Source organism: Leopardus geoffroyi, chromosome D3 (assembly GCF_018350155.1).
Source record: "Leopardus geoffroyi isolate Oge1 chromosome D3, O.geoffroyi_Oge1_pat1.0, whole genome shotgun sequence".
Lineage (NCBI taxonomy): Eukaryota > Metazoa > Chordata > Mammalia > Carnivora > Felidae > Leopardus > Leopardus geoffroyi.
Window position 1 is genome coordinate 87,016,713 of NC_059339.1, and position 21,963 is coordinate 87,038,675.

The window sequence follows — 21,963 nt, forward strand, 5'->3', positions numbered from 1 at the left end:
AGATTGCATTGAGTATGTAGATTGTTTTGGGTAGTATTGATATTCTAACAATATTCTTCTATCCGTGAGCATGGAATATTTTTCCATTTTTCTGTGTCCTTTTCAATTTCTTTAAGCTTTCTATAGCTTTCATGATACAGCTTTTTCACCTTTTTGCCTAAGTTTATTACTAGGTATTTGATGTTTCCTGGTGCAATTGTAAATGGAGTCGATTGTTTGGCTCTTCTGCTTCATTACTGGCATATAGAAATTCAATTTCTGTACGTTGATTTTTTTTTTTTTTTTAATATACTGTGATTTTGTTGAATTCATGGATCAGTTCTAACAGGTTTTTTTTGGTGGAGTCCTTTTGGGTCTTGCACATAGGGTATCGTGTTGTATGTGAAGAGTAAAAGTTTGACTTCTTCCTTGCTGATTTGGGTGCCTTTTATTTCCTTGTGTTGTCTGATAGCTGAGACTAGGACTTCCAATGCTATATTGAGTAATAGTGGCGAGAGTGGAAATCCTTGTCTGTTCTGGACCTTATGGAGAAAGTGCTCAGTTTTTCCCCATTGAAAAACTTAGTGGTGGGTCCTTAGTGGTGGATCTTTGATATATGGCCTTTAAGATATTGAGGTATGATCCTTCTATACCTTTATCAAGAAAAGATGCTGTATTTTGTCAAATGCTTTCTCTGCAGCTATTGAGAGGATCATGTAGTTTTTATCCTTTTATTAATGTGATGTATCATATTGATTTGCAGATATTGAACCAGCCCTGCATCCCAGGAATAAATCCCGCTTGGTCGTGGTGAATAATTCTTTTATTGCGTCGTTGGATCTGGTTGGCTAGTATCTTGTTAAGAATTTTTGCATCCATATTTATCAGGGAAATTTGTCTGTAGTTGTCCTTTTTAGTGGGGTCTTTGTCTGGTCTTGGAATCAAAGTAATGCTAGCCTCCTAAAGTGAGTTTGGAAGTTTTCCTTCCACTTAAATTTTTTTGGAACAGCCTCAACAGAATAGATGTTAACTCTTCTTTAAATGTTTGGTTGAATTCCCCTGGAAAGTCATCCAGGCCTGGACTCCTGTTTGTTGGGAGATTTTTGATTACTAATTCAATTTCTCGACTGGCTATGGGTATGTTCAAATTTTCTATTTCTTCACTTTTGGTAATTTATATGTTTCTAGGAGTTTGTCTAGTTCCTCTATATTTCCCAATGTGTTGGCATATAATTGCTCATAATGTTCTTATTGTTTGTATTTCTGCGGTGTTGGCTGTGATCTCCTCTTTCATTCGTGATTTTATTGACTTGGGTTATTCCTTTTTCTTTTTGATCAGTCTGGCTAGAGGTTTATCAATTTTCTTTCAAAAAAAAACCTCCTGGTTTCATTGATATATTCTGTTTATTTGAATATCATTGATTTCTTCTCTAATCTTTAGTATTTCACTCCTTCTGGCTTTAGGCTTTGATGTTCCTTTTCTAGTCCCATTAGATGTAAGGGTAAGTTGTATACTTGAGACCTTTTATTCCTTCTTTAGGAAGCCCTGTATTGTTGTATACTTCCCTCTTATGGCCACCTTTTCTGCATCCCAGAGGTTTAGGGCTGTGGTGTTATCATTTTCATTGGTTTCCATGTATGTTTTAATTTTATCTTTAATTTATTGGTTAGCCCATTCATTCTTTAGTAGGATGTTCTTTAATTTCCATGTATTCATGGTCTTTCCAGATTTTTTTCTTGTGGTTGATTTTTTGAGTTTCGTAGCATTGTGGTCTGAAAATATATACAGTATGATCTCAATCTTTTTGTGCTTGTTGAGGGCTGATTTGTGTCCCAGCATGTGATTGATCTATTCTGGAGAATGTTCCATGTGCACTTGAGAAGAATGTGTATCCTGCTTTAGGATGAAATATTCCGTATATATGTTAAGTCCATCTGGTCCAGTGTGTCATTCACAAGCCATTGTTTCCTTGTTGAACTTTCTGCTTGGAACATCTGTCCATTGTTGTAAATGGGGTGTTGAAGTCCCCTACTATTGTATTATCAATGAATTTCTTTGTTTGTGATTGATTTATTTGTATATTTGGGTGCTTTCATGTTGGAGGCATAAATATTTACAATTGTTAGATCTTCTTTGTGGAAAGACAATAATGCCCTTCTTCATCTCTTGTTACAATCTTTATTTTAAAATCTAGGTTGTCTGATAGAAAGCTGGAGTAGTAGCCAATACTTATCGATGACCATTAGCATGATAAATGGTTCTGTCTCTTTACTTTCAATCTGCAGGTGTATTTAGGTCTAAAAAGAGTCTCTTGTAAGCAGCATATAGATGAGTCTTGTTTTCTTATCCATTTTGATACCCTATGTCTTTTGATTGGAGCATTTAGTTGATTTACATTTCGAGGAGTATTGAAAGATAGGAATTTGGTTCCATTGTGTTGCCCCTCTAGAGTTGGATTCTGGTGATATTCTCTGGTCCTTTCTAGTCTTTGTTCCTTTTGATCTTTTTATTGTTGTGTCTTTTCTCCAAAGAATCCCCTTAAAATTTCTTGCATGGCTGGTTTAGTGGTCATGAATTCCTTAGTTTTTGTTTGGGAAACTCTTTCATCTCTCCTTCTATTTTGAATGACAGCCTTGCTGGATAAAGAATTCTTGGCTGCATATTTTTTTTTTTTTTTTTTTTTGATTTTAGCATGTTGAATATATCCTGCCGCTCTTTTCTGGCCTGCCATGTTTCCGTGGATAGGTCTGCTGCAAACCTGATCTGTCTTCCTTTATAGGTTAAGGACTTTTTTCCCTTGCTGCTTTCATAATTCTTTCCTTGTCTGTGTATTTTGTGAATTTGACTGATACACCTTGGTGATGGTTGTTCTTTGTTGAATCTAATGGGAGCTAGCTGTGCTTCTTGGATTTTGAGGTCTGTGTCCTTCCCCAGAGTGGGAGAGTTTTTCTGCTATAGTTTGCTCAAATAAACTGCTGGTTTTTCTCTCTTCATCTTCTGGGACTTCTATGATTCAGATATCATTCCTTTTGAAGAAGCCACTGAATTCTTAAAGTCTTGTATCATGCTCTGGCTTTTGTTTCCCTCTTTTTCTCTGCTTCATTGTTCTCCATTTTATCTTCTAATTTGCTGATTTGCTCCTTTGATTCATCCAATCTTGACAACATCCAATCTTGCATCCATTTAAGATTGCATCTCAGCTGTAGCATATTTAATTTCGTCCTAATAGATTATACTTTTTATTACTTCATAAAGGGATTCTGTGCATTTTTCAATCCCAGCTAGTATTCTTCTTATCATAGTTCTAAATTCTAGTTCATACATCTATATCTGTGTTGATTAAGCCCCTGGTGTCATTTCTTACCCTTGTTTTGGGATGAATTCCTTCATTTTGTCATTTTGGAGGAAGAAAAATAAAAATTAAAAAAACCCAAAGGAAGCTAGATCGTAGGTGTATTTTGGTCTGCTTGTTGAAAGAAGTTTGATAGAGTAGGGGAAAAGGGAAAGAAAAATTTTTCTAAATTAAATTAATAGAATAAAATGAAATAGAATAAAAAATTTTAAAATTTCGTGTATTCAAGAAAAGAGGAAAGAGAAAAACCCATTTAAGCAAAAATAGAAGCAAAGAAAATGAACAAATACATGAACCAGCAAACAGAATGAAACCTGATGAAGTTATATCCAGTTTCCTCTTGAACTGAAACTATGAAGCACCCTATAGTCTGGGCACTAAGCATGTGGAATGACTTGTGCTGGTATTCTGGGGGATGTGCTTGGAGGGCACAGTTGGGCAGGGTTTGGTGTAATGGTTCCATTCTCCACTACTTGGTGCTGTTTAGCTTATTGGGGTGGATCAGTGTGGTGTGTGTGCGTCCATGCACATGTGTGGGAGAGGTGGAAATGGCTTCTCCTACCTCCCTAGTTCCTGGCACAGAAACTTTGGACTATCACCTGCGATCAAGCACCCATTTTTGTCTCAGGCCTCCATCCACTCCCCACTTCTACCCTGTCCAAGCCATCCACCTGGCAGGCGGCACCTCCCTCCAGAAGTTTATCTCTGATGGGGTGGTTTTGCAAAACTCCATGCTTCAGAGACCTCTGTGGCTTGGACCCACACTGACACTCTGGGGTAGGGTCTTGCTGAGCAATGTTCAGGTGCTAGCTTGCCCCAGAAAATGTTCATGTGATTGTGTAGCAGCAGAGGTTCCAATAACAGCAATCATAGCTGCTCTCTGGAGCTGCTGGGACCTTTGCCTGTGGGGAGGCCATGTGGCCCCCAAATGTACTCCAAGCAGGGGAACTGCTGCTCCCCACGTGGCACAGGGGCCCTGCAGGCCCTGCTGCCTGCTCCTGGGGATTCACCCCATTTCCTCAGCAGAGCACCACCAGGAATTGAGCTCCAAAACTTCAGATTGCGCTCCACTGTTTATAGAATCCTGGTATATTGAAACTTTCTTCCTGTCAATAGTTTTGAAGAACAGATTTCTTATCCAGTCCCCTGCGAGTGTTTTCACTCTTTCTCTTCCAGCTACTTTCGGGGGTAGTGCTCTTTTTGCATGATCCCAGTGAGCTTCACTCTCCCCCTTTCTCTTTCTTTGTCCTCTCTCTGCAAAAACCGCTTTCTGCCCTCCTCAGCTTTCTCCTCCAGTTCACCTCTCCACACCATGTACTTGCCAAGTTGGGTGGCTTAAGTTACACAGATTGTTGTGTTAATCCTCAGATCAATTGCCTTGGTGTTCAAAGTGGTTTGGTGCTGATCTCGCTGCATTTCAGGGATGAGACCAGCTCAGGGTCTCCATGCTCCTCTGCCATCTTAACTCCTCACTCCTAGAAATGTGCAACTTGATACACCTATATTATGAAATGATTACCATTCTAGTGTTAACACCTGTATCCTCTCCTAGAATTACCTTTTTGTGGTGGGGCCGTGGTAAGACCATGTATGTTCTATTGTCTTAGCAACTTTCAAGTAAAGAGTACTGTATTAGCTGTAGTCATCAGGCTGTACATGAGATCTCCAAAACTCATCTACCCACTGGAAGCTTGTACCCTTTGTCTAACCTCTCCCCTTTTTAGGTTCCACTTAAACATAACATATAGTATTTTTCTGATTTTTTTTTTCTTAGCATAATGCCCTCAAGGTCAATACATGTTGTCTTACATGAGATTTCTTTTTTTTCCTCCTGGATGAATAATAGTCCACTGTATTTATATACGACATCTTTATGCTTTTGTCCACTGACTGGCACTTAGTGTTTGCATATCTTGCATGCTGTAGTAAACATGAGAGTGTATATATTGTTTTTTCATATAGCGATTTTTGTTTACTTTAAACATACCCACAGGTTGGGGCGCCTGGGTGGCTCAGTTGGTTAGGTGACCGACTTTGGCTCAGGTCACGATCTCGCAGTTTGTGAGTTCGAGCCCTGGGTTGGGCTCTGTGCTGACAGCTCAGAGCCTGGAGCCTGCTTTGGATTCTGTGTTTCCCTCTCTCTCTGCCCCTCCCCTGCTCATGCTCTGTGTTTTTCTCTCAATTATAAATAAATGTTAAAAAAAAATTTTTTTTTTAAACATACCCACAAGTGGAATTGCTGGGTCATATGGTAAATTTTTTTAACTTTTTGAGAAATATCCATATTGTTTTCCACAATGGCTTTATAAATCACATTCCTACCAACAGAGCACAAGGGTTCCCCTTTCTCCGCATCCTTGCCAATATTTACTGGTCTTTCTCGTGATAGCTATAGCCATTCTAACAGGTGTAAGGTGATATGTCCCTTTGCTTTTGAATTGCATTTCCCTGATTGGTGATCTTGAGCTTCTTTGGTTGTATCTGTTGGCCATTTTTATGTCCTCTTTGGAATGTTTATTCAGTTCCTTTGCTCATTCTTGTTGTTGTTGTTGTTGTTGTTTGTTTTTTGTTTTGTTTTGTTTTGTTTTTTTTGTTTTGTTTTGTTTTGTTTTTTTTTGCAACTGAGCTGTATGGGTTTTTCATGTATTTTGGATAACTAGTATTTTAGATAGATAAATTGCAGGTTTTTTCCCCCATCCAATAGATTGGCGTTTTGGTTGTTTTTGTACAGTCGTTTTCTAGTTTGTAGTCCCGCTGGCTGATTTTTCTGCTTGTGCTGCTTGTACTTCCAGTGTTACATCCAAAACTTATTGCCAAGACCAATGTCCAGGTGCTTCCCCCTATGTTCTCTTATGGTTTCCGGTATTATGTTTTAGTTTTTGATCCATTTTGAGTTCATTTCTGTGAGTAGTGTCCAATTACTAGGGGGTCCAATTATATTTTTCTGCATGTGGTTCTCCAGTTCTCCTGAGTCCATTTATTGAAAAGATTATGCTTTTCCCATTGAGTATTCTAGTTCCCTTGTCAAGTACTATTTGACCATATATTCGGTTTATTTCTCGGCACTCTGTTCCATTGGTCTTTGTGTCTGTTTTTATGCCACTAGAATATGGTTTTGAGTATGATAGCTTTCTAATGTGGCTTGAAATCAGGAAGTGTTGCCTCCAGTTTTGTTACCTTTTAAGATGGCGTGTTTGTGTGTGTTTTGTGTGTGTTTTGTGTGTGTTTTGTGTTTGGAGTCTTCTGTGGTTCCATACAAGTTTCAGGATTGCTTTTTATGTATTTGTAAAAAATGCCATTGGAATTTTGATAGGGATTGCACTGAGTCAATAGATGGGTTTGGGGATGATATGAATCTTCTAACAATCTTATTCTTGAAAATAGGCTATTTTTTTGTGTCCTGTTTAGTTTCTTCCATTGAAGTCTTGGACTTCTCAGCATATAGATCTTATATTTCCTTGGTTAAACTTATTTCTAGGAATTTATTTTTGATGCTATTGTGAATGGGTTATCTTTTGAAGGTATTTTGTCATTAGTGTATAGAAATTGATTTATGTAAGTTTTAAATACTGCAACTTTACTGAATTCGTTGACTCTTCTAAGGTTTTTTTTTTTTTTTTTTGGTGGAATTTTTAGTGTTTTCCATATATATGGTCCTATCTGCAAGCAAAGACCACTTTATTTCCATTTAGGTTGCCTTTTATCTTGCCTGATAGTTTTGGCTAGGACTTTTAATACTAATGTTGAATAAGAGTAGTGAGAATGGGCACCTTTGTTTCTGATCGTAGAGGAAAAGCTTTTAGCTTTTTATGGTTGAATGTGATAGTAGCTGTGGGCTTGTCTATAAGCCTTTGTGTTGAAATCTGTTACTTCTATAGTCAACCTGTTAAGAGTTTTAGTCCTGGATGCTGAATTTTGTCAGATGCATTTTCTGTATCTAGTAGTTGAGCATAAGATTTTGTGTTCTATGAATGTAATGTATCCCATTTATTGTGTGTGTGTGTGTGTGTGTGTGTGTGTGTGTGTGTTGAACCTTTTTGCATCTCAGATACTCTTGTGTCTATTGTACTCTATTGCGTGTGTAGTGTATGATACTTTTAATGGACTGGCTGAATTTGGTTTACTAATACTGTGATTTTTAGCATCTATATTCATCAGGGATATTGATTTGTAGTTTTCTTGCAGTGTATTTAGCTGGCTTTAGTATCAGGGTAATGGTAGCCTCTAAAATGAGTATGGATGTGTTCCCTTTTTAAGGTTTGGTAGTTCGAGAAGGATTGGTGTTAATCCTTGAAGTGTTGGGTAGAATTCATTAGTGAGGCCATCTGATTGGCCCTAGACTTTTTCTTGTTCTGAGGTTTTGGATTACTATTCAGTCTTTCATCATTGGACTACAGAGATTTCCTATTCATGACTTAGTCTTGATAGCCTATATGATACTAGAGATTCTTCTAAGAATTTCTTTGTATTATATCTCATTATTCTTTTTATGTTTATCAAGCAGGAAATGATTTTTCAGTGTACATTTTTTTCCTTTTATGCTACTCCATTATGTATATTTACCATTTTAAACAACTTCTCTATTGTAACCTCATTTGTCATTAATTGGCCACTATAATAGATAATGCTGTAGAGGAGTTCTCATACATGTCTCAGTTTGGATGTAAGCAAAATTTTTGTCATGCAGATCTAGAAATGGAGTTACTAGGTCATAATTGATTTGCAAAACTTGATTAAGTAATGCAAGACAGTTTTCCAGGATGGCTACACTAGTTTCCTTCTAGGGACCATGCACAAGTGTTCCTTCCTATTGCCCATATTCATACACACCTACATTTTGTGTTGTGCAGTTGTCCAATTTTTATCAGGCTTATAAACTATAATGTTGTGCTCAGGCAAACTGTCATTTAAATTGTGTGAGAAAATAGGAAAACACCTTGTTTTGGGGGGAAAGGTTTATGTAAAATTTCAGATTCAAAGTCCTAAGAATACAACCAAGCCTAAAAGGAATGAGACTGAGGATATCATGGGTTATAAGAAAGGGTATTTGGCAAAGAAACTGATAACACCTATTTAAATCATTATGAGAAATAATTGCTGATACTATGTGGTTTGGAGGTCCAAAGGATTTTTAAAACATCCAAAGCATAATAGAAAAAACCTGAGATAAAAATTAGATTTCAGTAAGACTTCCATGGCGCTAAGTAAAAAGTATGTTGCTTTTTGAGTAGTTGAATATTATGGATACCGAATTTCCCAACATTAATAGAAAAATGTAAGTTAAAATGTTTTAATGTCCTAAAGAACATTGGAAAATAGAAAATTGTTACTTAAACACTAAATGCTGAGAAAAAGGAAAAGAAATGCTACCATAACATTCAGTACATATTGAAATTTTAAGCTTTCAAAAATAACCATTTTTAAACCCCTCATTAAAACAGATGCTCGGGTTTTGTAAAAACTATTAAATTTCTATACATGCTATTGTAACATATCAATATCTAACCTAACTGCCCAGACAGTCATGAACAAAGGGGTCGGGTGTTTTATGGACCTGGGGAAAGGAAGAAGGTTGTGGGGGGAGGAATAGGTGAGGAAAATGGCTGAGGATAAGTCCTGGTGAAGAAAGGTATCTTGAAGCCCTTACTCCTAAGAGGGTCTAAGCAGAGGCACCTGAGAAAAGTCTTGGCCAAGGGCCACCTGTGAATGAAGGTGCATAGGGCCTCGGCATGGAGTGCAGGTATTCCTGTGAACATGGCTGGCTTGCAGGGGTTGGGGCTGGTCCTTGACTAAAACTCCCTCCAGAGACAGCAGTGCACTCCTGTGAACCATGTCTGCCATGAGGAGGGCAGGTACTGCCTTTGTAATTGCGTGGCGTGGCCTGAAGGGTCGCACTTAGGAGTTTGGTCTGAAGCCAGACTCCTCGGTGACCTAAGGTCCGATTAAAAACAAAAGCCAAAAATAACAGTTATTTTGTAATCTGGGGAAAAAGAAAATGTTCTTGAAAATTTTTGTCAAAATATCACAAGACATGGTATTTTAATTCTAAATTTTAGAATAATTCTAGCAAGTCAGATAGGAAAAGGATGATTATCATCATAGGAGTGATACTATACTTACATAATTAGCAAATGACATGATTTTTCTCCCTGAAAATTCTGACCCTCATTAGAAGATCTTCAAAGATTTGGAAAAATGGTTGGAAATAAGGACAACTAGCAAATCTACAAATAAAAATAGCAAAAGTTAATATAATGGAAGAATGGGGCACGTGGGTGGCTCCATAGGTTGAGTATCTGACTCTTGATTTTTTTGGCTCGGGTCATGATATCTGGATCATGAGAACAAGCCCCATGTCAGGCTCCATGGTAGGCATGGAGCCTGCTTGGGATTCTCTCTCCCTCCCTGTCTCTCCCCAAGCTCCCCCATGTGTAGTATATAAATAAGAAAGGAAAACAAAAACCCTATTTAACATAGAACCAAAGGGTCTAACACCAGAGAATAAACTCAGTTAAGAAGCACAGAAACCGTCCAAGGAATCCAGATCTTTTAAGAAACCTATATAGTTTGACCAAGGAAGTTCTAATGGAAAGAGTCAATATTGTGAAGATGTCACATATCACCAGGCTAATCTAAAAATGGAGTACAATGAATTTCTCCATCAAAGTTGAGAAAATGAGCAAGTTGAATTTGTTTCCCTTCAAGTATATGTGGAGAAGTAAAGCCCGAGAACTGTTTAAAGTACAAAGTCAAATTACAGAAAGTTATGATGAATACTGTATTGATGCGAACAGGATTTCATGAAAAAATAGATGGCTTAGAAATAGACCTCTATATGTGTATTTTTGGTATAACTAATCACTGGGGAAATAACATCGTATAGAAAATTGACCAACTTAGATCAAACAGTTGAATCCCTATCAGACATCTATAATTGCAAGGATTAACAGATAAATGCAATCTATTACTGAATTATATACAGATACTTATAATCTTCCATTAAGACAATAAAAAGATAAATACTGAGATTCAAAGGTAGAAATCCTGAGCATTTGCAACATTATAAAAATCTTACTTGACAGAGATGAAAATCATTTCAGAAACGGAACTCATGGCGGAGTCTGTCTGGGCGTCATTCTTGGCCGGGCGATTACGCCGTGGAGCGGCCGGCATCTGGTGGCTGGTCTGTGCAGGAGGACAAAGGCCCAGTTCCCCTCAGTTGGGAGAAACTCGGAAGACTTTTGTAGCTCCTGGTCCCTCGTATGATTAGGTGAAGTCCTGTTGTAACTGCTTCACAGTTTCTTCTTCCTCTGCCCGATTGTGCTCTAAATTCCATGTAGGTAGTCCTTGGGAGCACACACCTGTGTTGGCTTCCAAGGTTGCCATGACAACGCGCCACAAACTGGGTGGCTTAAGTCAGTAAGTTATCCTCTCCGTCCTGGAGGCTAGGAGTCCAAAATTCAAGTTGTCAACAGAGCCAAGCTCTCTCTGAAGGCTCCAGTGGAGAATCTGTCCCATGCCTTTCTTTTGGATTCTGGTGTTGCTGTCCACCCTTGGTATTCCTTGGTTTGCAGTTGTATATGGTGACCGTATCTGTGTCAGTTGTCACATGGCATCTCCACGTGGCTTCACAGCATCTCTCCTCTATATGTGTCAGCCTCTGTGTCTCTCCCTTCTGTGGGCACCATCTTGTTGGATTAGGGCCCACCCTAATGACTTTACCTTGATCATCTCCTTAAAGATGCTATTTGCAGATCGGGTCACATTCCCAGATAGAGGAGGTTAGGACTTTAACATATCCTTTGGGGGATACAATTCAACCCACAACACTCCCCAATAAGCCTCCTACCTGTAAGTCAGGCCCATGGCTGATTTCTTCTGTGCTACATAAAGAATTAGGCTCCTCCTTCTTTCCTGATAATTTTCTGTAGATTCCTAAAGGGAAAATAAGATGTTAAAATAAGTATACACGTAAGCGTGTAACAATGTCTTCATTTTCTGAACCAATAAAAAATTCCTTCTCATTTATGAGAGTGGTTGTTTGGAGACTGCATTGATGCCCAGATAAAATTGTCACTAACTCAACTATTTTAAACACTTGCCCTGAGTTTCCAACCTTTCAAAATATTTAGGCAATTAATTTGTGGGAATACTTTTTATTTTCACTTCTGATACAGTCCTGTGTTTGGAGAGTTCCCGAAAGAATTGCACAAATGAGCTCTGAGGTCTTACTAACTGCCAGCTGTAATTTTGAGCCAGACTGTGTAACATAAATGTGTTATTACCTTTTGTGATTTTCTTGCCAGGTTGCTTAATGTCTACCCGTATGCCCTCACACAGAAAGAGAATTACAGCATAGCGCTGTGACTTAAGATCGCTTTTTCAGGTGTTTGGACAGCTCCCGTTGCCATGTAAACAGCTTGATAACTTGACTGCCTGAGGTGCTTACATAGTCTGGGTAGATGGCCGTTTTCTGAGGTTTTACTAAAATTAAAGTAAGAAACCGTAGAGGAGTAGTCCTGTATAAAAGAAAAGGGGAATCTGCAAAACAGTTTTCTTGTGTGTTCACGCTACTGTGTGACAATTGAACAAGTTTAGTCGTGTTCATTACTACTCTCCCTACCCCACCACCATCCCCTCATATCTGTGATTCTCCGAGAGGGGCTCAAGGGTTGTGACCTCAAAGAGGCAGAAAAGGGTTTTAAAATCTCCCTTCGAAATCTCACAAAGCCTGCACCGAAATGGCGTGAAGTCTGAAGGAAGTTGAGTATTAGGTGACATTAATCACTCTCTTGCCGGGAGAGGTTGGGTGACCGTAGGTTGTACCTCCTCCGTGGTGAACACCTGATTTCCTGTGCTGCCCTATGCCAAGCGTCCTCTCTCAGGATGCCTTGGGAGAGTGGCTGGACTCCACTAAAATAAAAACCCGGTTGCTCTGACATCGAACATCTGGCAGTTGTTTACTTGTCCTGTGGCTTGCTTAAATGAATGCAGCATACGGTCAGTTGTTCTAGTAATCTTAGTTTCTTAACCATCCATGCCTGGGGATAATATGATAACCCTCTCAGCATTTTCGCAGGATCAAATTTAAAAATACCTTTTAAGTAGACCCTTACTATTGCATAACTGTGATGGACTCTGTTCAAATTCTTTTTTCCCCATAGCTTTCAACTATTTATTACACTAAGCCTTTGACAAACCCCCAGTCCAGGCTAGGATTTGCTTTCATGGGGCTGTTAGTCAAGTAAAAGAGACTGGCATCAGACAAAAATTGCACAAGAATTTGTTTCACTCTAGCTGTAAATAAGCCCCGTGAAGCAAAAACCAGACAGGTAAGTCCTCTTGGTGCCAGTGGCATTTCAGTGGATGCTGGAAACTTGGAAAGAGGCAAAATTGTAGAGGTCAGTTCAGAAATTAAGATTGGCTTCTGCAAGGCCCTTGAGGCAGAAATGCAAAGACGACCAGATACTGGAAGTCTGGTGAGCGAGGTCAGTGGTGCAACCAGAGATTGGTGAGGAGATACGGGGGGCCCCTCACACACCTGTTCTTTAGGACAAGCTAAGGATGTCATGGGACTTGGGGCTAAGAGAGGCAGGATGCTCTTTAAGCAGAGAAAGATTACGTTTTGATTTCCTCATCTTCTGGTTGCTAGTAGACCAAACCAGAGGAGGTGCATGAATGCAGTGAGGCCAGGGTACCAGTGGGCTACTTACAAGATACTGGGTTGGGGGGGGCACACCGTTGGTAGTGACCTAGAATCGCAGTGATGGCTTTGGCTCCACAAGAAGTGGAAAGAGGGGAGATTCCAGTTGATAGCACTTGGATAGCAGGGTATGAAGAAGAAAATTGGTTAAAGGAGTGGCTGGCGGGTCTCTTCATGGGCAGCCTGGGGCTTCGTTGTGCATTTGCTGGGAGAGGGAGCATGGAACCGAGGACAGTCTGTTGTGATTCTGTAGTGTCGATGGGAAGTCGTGACCTGGGCCAATGAGAAGCAGAGAAGCCTGGTTCACAGCTGTCGCCTGAGAACATGACATTAAGGCGTGGGTGTGTGGCTTCAGAATAGTAATCCTGAAACCTGGGGGAGCCAGGCGCTGCCTCGTTTTACCAGTAACCATAACAACAAGACACGTTCTCACTGGCATGTATGCACTCTCTAATTGGTACCTCTTAGAAGCGTTGCCCGCTCCTGTCCACCAGCCTTGCTTGAGAGGTGAGGGCCGTCTCCCACGGAGATGGATCAAAGCTTCTCATGGAAACATTGTGATCTTAGTTTTCTTCTCCTCTTCTGTACGCTTTGCTATCACAACAGATTCCATAGATGTAGGACATAATTCTTGTCATGGGTCTATTGCCTGTGAGAAAGGAAGTTGATTAGTTGGATGTACTTGTGGAATTATTTCCAGAAAATGTATTGTAAGTCCTGGAGTGTGAACGGGGCAATCGCTGAAACGTCCCCAATGTTCTGGTCTCCAGGGTGTTGAACACGATAGCTTTATGAGCTACAGAGCCTGGTGATCCCCACCCCCCCCCCCCAGAGGATAGTTAAGATACAAAACCCACTGTAACTCCCCGATGCTCCTCGAAACTATGCTTCAGCCCTGCGTGCCTTCCCATAGCCCCCAGGTGTATGTCTGGTTAATGTCTCAAGATTCTTTGTGTTCTCTTTCCATTCTTTGATACTTCTACAAAATGAAATACAGGGGCGCCTGGGTGGCGCAGTCGGTTGAGCGTCCGACTTCAGCCAGGTCACGATCTCGCGGTCTGTGAGTTCGAGCCCCGTGTCAGGCTCTGGGCTGATGGCTCAGAGCCTGGAGCCTGTTTCCGATTCTGTGTCTCCCTCTCTCTCTGCCCCTCCCCCGTTCATGCTCTGTCTCTCTCTGTCCCAAAAATAAATAAAAACATAGAAAAAAAAATTAAAAAAAAAAAAAACAAAATGAAATACAAAATAAAGGCTGCATGCAGTCTCTGCGCCCTCGCAGACGCAGCCCTGCATGTCCGCCCAGTCTGGTGTCTGAGAACCACTTCCGTGTGTGGCCACAGGTACTGATGTAGACTCAGAAGGTTTATTTGTGCTGGAGATACGAGTTTAGCAATCCTCTACAGACCTGGGGATAATTGTATTTAAGCAATACTCACATAGTAACTAATGTTATCACGTGTCCTCAGTGCTTTTACCAATTAGCAATTAATCGTGAAAACAACTCAGAGTCGGTGCTCTGATCTCCATTCTCCCTTGAGGAATTTGAGGCTCCGAGAAACTAAGTGACCTTTTAAAAAAGGTGCATGGAATGTGGTGAACCTGAGATGATGAACACGGGCTACCTGTCAAGTCCAAGTTCTCAGTCACTGGGCTGTGCTGTGTAAGGAAAGCATCGAGACTAAACCAAATGAAGTTCTAGGAAGACCCCTGTCTACCGCCTGAGGTGTTCGGACATTGAAGGCACAGTAGTGGTAATAAACCAGTGGTGTGGTCTTTGCCGGCCTTGCTTTCTAAACATCCTACTTTCTTTTTTTTTTTTTTTTTAATTTTTTTTTTTCAACGTTTATTTATTTTTTGGGACAGAGAGAGACAGAGCATGAACGGGGGAGGGGCAGAGAGAGAGGGAGACACAGAACCGGAAACAGGCTCCAGGCTCTGAGCCATCAGCCCAGAGCCCGACGCGGGGCTCGAACTCACGGACCGCGAGATCGTGACCTGGCCGAAGTCGGACGCCTAACCGACTGCGCCACCCAGGCGCCCCTAAACATCCTACTTTCTAAGCAACCTAGGAAAACAATCTCCCTAATCTAGTTGTCAGAGATGAGAAACCCTTCAGGAATCTTTGAGCTGGTTGCTACCATCTTGGCAGATTCTCTGCTCTTTCTCCTCCCCTCCCAAACTCCTCCTTAAAAAAAAAAAAAAAAAGTTGTGCCTGGGGAGATGAAAACCACACAAATGAGAACAAGCAAAAGCTATTTATTTAGAATTTCCTAAAGCAAGGAAGTCCACTATTCTCGCTTGTGTCTGACAGAGACTCAGAGGGAAGCTTTATAGTGAAAAGTCAAATGGAACGTTCCAGGGGTGTGCTGGTTGGAGGCTGTTGGCATGGGGAAGCAGTATGTGTGCTAAGTAAAAGTGGGTGTCTTACGGGATTGGTTAGGGGAGAAGATTTGCCTTTCTCGGCTTGGTCCTAAGTTGGAAGTGAGGGTAAAAATCAGAGACGCTGGCTGTTACTGATCAAGTCTTGGCTGTATGGGGCTTATTGGTACAGAGGATGTGGCTTGACATCCCAGGCTGGTTGCTACAGGTTGTGGGTCAGAGTTCGATTATTATTTATGGTATGGCCCATATCTGTGTATTCAGTCTCTCATACCTGCTGTTCATTTTCTCACATTCTTAAAATACTTCGATGACAGCACAGAAAAAAAAGGGTCTATTTCTGATAATTTTTTTCAGGTTCTCACATGGGGGTTACTCTGTGTCTGCCTATTGATTTGATCTTGCTGTTAACCAAATGGTTCCTCATGATTCAGAACCCCGCCCCCCCCCCCCTTTCTTTCTCCTTTCCTATCCTTTGTATTGAATTCTCTGTTCTAGCTAGAATGAACCACGGAAAGTTTCAGCTGACTTGGAACATCTTTTCTCCTCGTTTCTGTGGACCTAACTCCTCCTAACTTTTAAATCTCTGCTTAAATATCATTTCCTCCAGAAAGCTTTCTGGGAACCCTCAAAAAGTCTATATGCTCCCAGAATCCCCACTGTTAAGACATTTGAAAAAATATTTTAAGCACAGTGCTGCTGCGGGAGGGCAGTCACCTGTATAGAGCCTGGTATAGCAGACAGCCAATAAATGTTTATTGAAATAATGAATTTTATTCAAAAGTGAATATGAGAAAATAGAGCAAAGCTCCAGAGGTTCACAGAATCCTTTGCGAGCTCTTGGAAGGTGCCCCATAAAGCACATGGGGCAGGTGTGCTTCATGAAAAGTGCTTTTTGTTGTTGTTTGTAAACTTCTGTACATTCATTGTCAGTGAGATGGTGAACAAGACCTTTTAACCTTTGCAATGAAAAACAATGGATTTTATACTCTTGGTGAAACATGGAAACGAATCAGCACAGATGAGTGATGTGCCCGGAAGCTGTGCTGCGAATCAGGGAGAGTGTAGAAGGTTTTAGGCTTCCTCAAGCCTTCCAGCCACAGGGATCTGCTACAATTCAAGCCCTCAGCGAGTACTGATTCACCAAACTCCTCTCCTAGTACACATTAAAGACCAAGAAAATATCTTTGTGGAGTGCAAATGGTGCCTGTCTTCCATCTTAAAAAGTTCGTTAGAAATTGAAAAATGTGTTATCTGTTAAAAAAAAAAAAACAATAACAACAACCAAAAACCAAAAGGCAAAAACAAACAAAAAAACCCTACTTGTCTAGCTTAGAGAACATCATAGGATTCCTTTATAGTCCCCTTCTGGACAACATAAATTATTTCTATCCATTGGCCCGAGTCACTTTTGTCAAATTATCTGATAATTTATGTGGTTTGTTGACTTAAGAAATAGAAATCCTGTAGTAAGAGCACAATAAACAAATTGTCTTTCATCCTCCAGGAACTTAATTTCATGAAGGCTGTTATGTGAGGAGAAAGGAATAGGAGTATGAATTCCCATTTGAGTTGGGTTTAACTGAGGAGTCTGGTGAAGTTCTGTCATGTTGTAATTAGGTATTAGAGATGAGGAAGGGGATTACAGATTCGATGGTAACCCTTCCCAGGGAAAGCTTTGAAATGTGCCTGCTTTTCAGCTCCTCCAGCCCGGGTGTGGGCTTCCCTGCTTCTAGTTAGATGATGGCTCTCAGATGGGCAGGAAGTAGGAGTCCACTTCCTGTCTGCAGAGGTGATCCTTAGATCAGTTCTTTTGCATTCCTCTGTGATCTCAGGTCCTATGAATTTCCTGATTTTTTTTTTTCTTTCAGGTATCCTAGTCTTTTCTGTTTTTCTTTTTTTTTTTTCATGTGATACTTGCAGCTGTACCTTGATTTCCAGGACTTCTGTGTTTCTGAGTTCCTAACAGTAGCTGTGGCTTGATCCTGTTTTCAGACTGAATTCTGTGGGCTGGCCTTTGCCTGTTAGTCCCTGACTTGTGAATCATGTTCACATCTGGAATGGTGTTGCCCATCTGGGTCTCCATTGTCACCTCTGCCTTTTGACCACCCTTCATTGAAGTTTCCTTCTCCCTTCCTCCCTTTACCTTACACCCCCTGCTTGGCCCCTTGTCCAGACCTTGTCAGAATGCACTGTCAGCAAAGATCCTCCTGGAAGGAGAAATTTGGAAACTGAGTTTTGAGTTAACAATACTTTTTATCAGTTGCTTCCTACTTTCATTCATATCTAATTTTTTTTTCTATTAAAAGGTGTTTATCCATTTTATTTCTTTTGAAGATACTCAGAAATGTCTTGTGGGAGGCTGTGATGCCTGAATTACCGTGATTTATACATGATTGCCTGTCAGAAAACACAACATGGAGGTTATTTTGTAGCAACATTCCTAAAGTATGTGGTGTACTTAACAGACAGAACATTTGAGTCCTTTTTAAAACATTCCTCCTTGGACATTTTGTAAGATTGAACACAGATGATCTTGAATTAAAATGCATACTAAAGACATTGTCATCTTTTGTATTTTGATTATTGCCTTGAGACAACTAGGACAATAAAGTTTAAATAGAATGATTTTCATATCAGGAAAAATTGAATATTGTTGAATAAAAGATGACTAGTAGATATTTGGAAGCTAGGGAAAATTGTAAACGGGATGTTTTCTACTTAAGCAACATAATTAAAGATTTTTCCCTGAAGGATGGCGTTGCCTCTTGATGATTTTCAGTCAACAGTTTTTGTATATTGAGTTATGCACATGTCCACATGTAAACACAAGCATGGGTACTGCCACATGAGAATTTGAGTTAATTACAAATGAATATATACTTGGAACCATGCTTAATGACTCTGAGCAGAAAGCAAAAAGGTATGTTAGTTGTGAGTGGAAAACCTCTTCTGATGACAAGGAGGAAGTGTGAAGAATTGGCTTGAAAAAAACCACTGGATCATGAATACAATGTGAATGATAAATACTTTGCCTCCGAGATTACTCAGGGTACATAGGGAAAATAAATACTGATCATCTACTTAAGTTGTAATTCTTACAAAAATAAAAATTTAGGCATAACTTTTCTATGGAGGTAAAATGTTAGCTCATACTTAAAAGTTGAGATATGAAAATTCCTACTTTCCTACTTGGGAATGAATCGTTTTACACCCTAGCCAAAAGCTAGAACTCCAGAGTAAGACGTGTTAATGAAATTCTCAAACCAGCTGAGTCCATGGCCCAACACCATTGGCAGCCAATAGGGCACATACTGAGAGGCTAAACAGTCTACTGTCCATATAGAAAGCTCTGAGAGAAAAGAGAAAGTGGAGGGGCAAAGCACTGAACATGTAGTTTTTTTGAAAAAGTTTTGATCGTTGTATTTATTTTTGGTAGACTTCATTTTTTAGAACAGTTAACGATTTACAGAAGAACTTGAAAACCTAGTATCTAAAATTACCTCACATTCAATTTGCCCCTGTTAACATCTTGCATTAGTGTGGCATCCTGGTTGCGTGTAATGAACCAGTATTAAAGTCCATGCTCTTTTCAGATTTCCTTAGTTTTACCTAATATGCTGCTTTTGTGTCCTATCCACGATCTCCTGTTACATGTTGTTGACCTGTCTCATTTTCTCTTTGGCTGTGATGGTTTCTCTGCCTTTCCTTGTTTTATGACCTTGACGTTCTTCTGGAGTTCCAGTCAGATACTCGGTAGAATGTCCTCCTTTGGGGATCTGTTTCCTCATGTTGACATGGGGGCGACCTGTTGAGGAGGAAGCCCGCAGAGGTAAAATGCTGTTTCCATCATTTCACGTCAAGAGTATGTACTATGAACACACTGTACTTGAATCACCTAATTGAGGTGATTAGCCAGGTTTCTCCATTGTAAGGGTACCTTTCCCTCCCCCCCGCCTACTCTGTGCCACACATGGCTATTCCCTTTGGAAGGTGGTCACTGAACACAGGTCACACGTCCGTAGGTCGTTATGCTTCACCCTCCTTGACAGCACTGTACCTACATAACTTATTTGTCATTCTTCTACAGGGGACGTTGATCTCTGCCCCTCCCCCGTTTATTCAGTCGTTTATTTGCATCAGTGTTACAGACTCTTGGGTATTTATTTATACTTCGTGTTCTACTCCATCACTAATTGATTCATTTTCTAAAATTAATCCCGCTTTGGCTCTTCAGGGACTGCTTTTTAGTCGGTTCTGTGTTCCGTTGGCATAACCCTTCTCAGTGTCAGGCTTTTGTGTTTGAGCACTTCCTGGTGCTCTAAGCAACATGTTCATCTTGTAGATTTGCTGCTGCAGCTGGGAGCCAGCCACTTCTCATATATTTATTTCTGTCTCTCTATACAGATCTATATATGAAATGATTTGACACTAAGGTCTGCATGCTGCCTGTGCTTGTTACTACTACGCTGTGTTTTTTTCCCAGGGCCTTGCAGCCGATGGAACACAGAAATATAGATGTGTTTACTAAGCTATGGATATGTATGTGTACGTATCCTTAAATGTGTTTTCTGCCCCAGGCCTGCAGCTGTTTCTCCATGGAGCATGGTTCCTTGTTTTTGGAGAATGGCATTAGAAATCCAGGGCCGAGTGCTTGACGGGCTTGTGGCTACCTGGCTGTGGTTTCTCAGAGGTCCTCTCCTCTGGCAGAGTGAGGAAATACGTACATCTATCCGAACCCACGTATACACACATTTAGCTGTAGATTTCTGTGTAGGAGTGTGTCTGCATTAAGCTAAACGTGAATTCTTTGTGTCCGCCTCTGCTGTGTTACCACAGGGATTGTTCGAGCCCCCCTCCCCTCCTGTGTCTAAATTCCCATTGCTACAGTGACAGACTTGCCTCTTGTCCTCCGCTTTCTGTGAACAGTTTAGTTCCAGGTATAGGGCTGTCAGATTGGCTAACCAGCATCCCCTTGGAAATAACTGGAATACAACACTGCCGTGCGTAGCTCCTTTGGCCCTTCGTGTTTCCGACATCGCTCCTTTCCACTCGGCTCACACCGTTTCCCCTGCCCTTTCAGTGATGCCATCGCTTACATTTGTAATACACTTGGTTCTCTGGTCAGTCTGGGTTCCTTCCTGGGATCCTTCCATCTCCTCAATGCTTGCCCCTCTCCCCCCGCCCCCTACACATTTTCCTGGAGTAAGGTTCGCTCTTTGTAAAGTTCCATGTGTTTTCGGAAAATGCCTCATGTTGTATATCTGTCACCATGTTATTCAGCATAGTGTGGCCACCCTAAAAATTCTCCAGGTTTCTCCTAGTCACCCTTCTCCTGCCCTGACTCCTAGAAACCATGGGTCTTTTCTACGGTCTCCTAGTTTTGCCTCTTCTAAAATGTCATATAATTGAAATGATTCAGTATATAGTCTTTTAAGATTGGATCTTTCACTTAGAAATACGCATTTAAGGATCATGCATATATTTTTTTTTTGTAGCTTGAATAGTGTATTTTTATTGCTGAACAGTATTTCATTGTATAGACGCGTGTATCTATGTGCAAACGTCTTGGTTGCTTCCAGTCTTTTGACATGCAGGCTTGTATTTGTTTTGGTAGATATGAATTATAAAATTAGTTGCTTAGGTAACTAAGAAATCTCTAGGGGCACAATTGTTGGATATGATAAACCTGTTTTTGTTGTTGTTGTTTTGTAGAAAGCTTCTACTTTACCGCCCTCTGCTAACAAAAAATACAAAGTCTCATTCAAATTCTGTTCCAGGGATTTAATTGGATCAAGACCTTACATTCTAGCCATTGCTAGGAAATGTAGAATAACTATAGCCTGGCAAATGGACTTGGTGGTCTAATGATAGGTATAGAAGGAAGTGTAACTTCTTACTGAATTCATCTAAAGATTTTTAACCTGTCTCTTTTGAAAGTAACCAATTCCACTTTGGTACTTGCTAGCTCTGAGACGTTGGTAAATTACTTCACCTCTTTGATCCCAGCCTTCTCACTTAGAAAATGGAAATGCTAAAAGCCACCTTGCTGATTTCTTGTGAAGATTAAGGATAAAGAAGCTAGCATAAAAAAATTGTATTATGCTATAAAATGGTGTTAATACTACTGAAATTTACTAGGCATGTATTACATCATGTACTGTGAAGCTCATGATTTAATGGATGAAGCAAATAGAAATACATAAAATATAATGAACAAAGTTCAGGCAAGACTTTTTCGTCAGATGAGCACCGGGGAGTGGGCATGAGGTTACCAGGTGACAGGTAACATTAAGCATTCAGACATAAGATGGGGTTTGAAAAGGTTTCAGCACCAAATGAAAAGGGAAATGAAATAAAACTATGTGGAAAAGAATCCCAAGATGTCCATTTTCCCAGCTAAATAACGTGCAGTTTGTGTAGACATAGTATTTGTATTTGTAAGTTAAAGTGTCCTTAAGAAAGATCTAGAGAAGGGACAGGATTAGAGAATATTAGAGACGGAGAGCTGTGTCAGATCATATGGTGGTTGGTGAAACAGAAAAGGGCTTG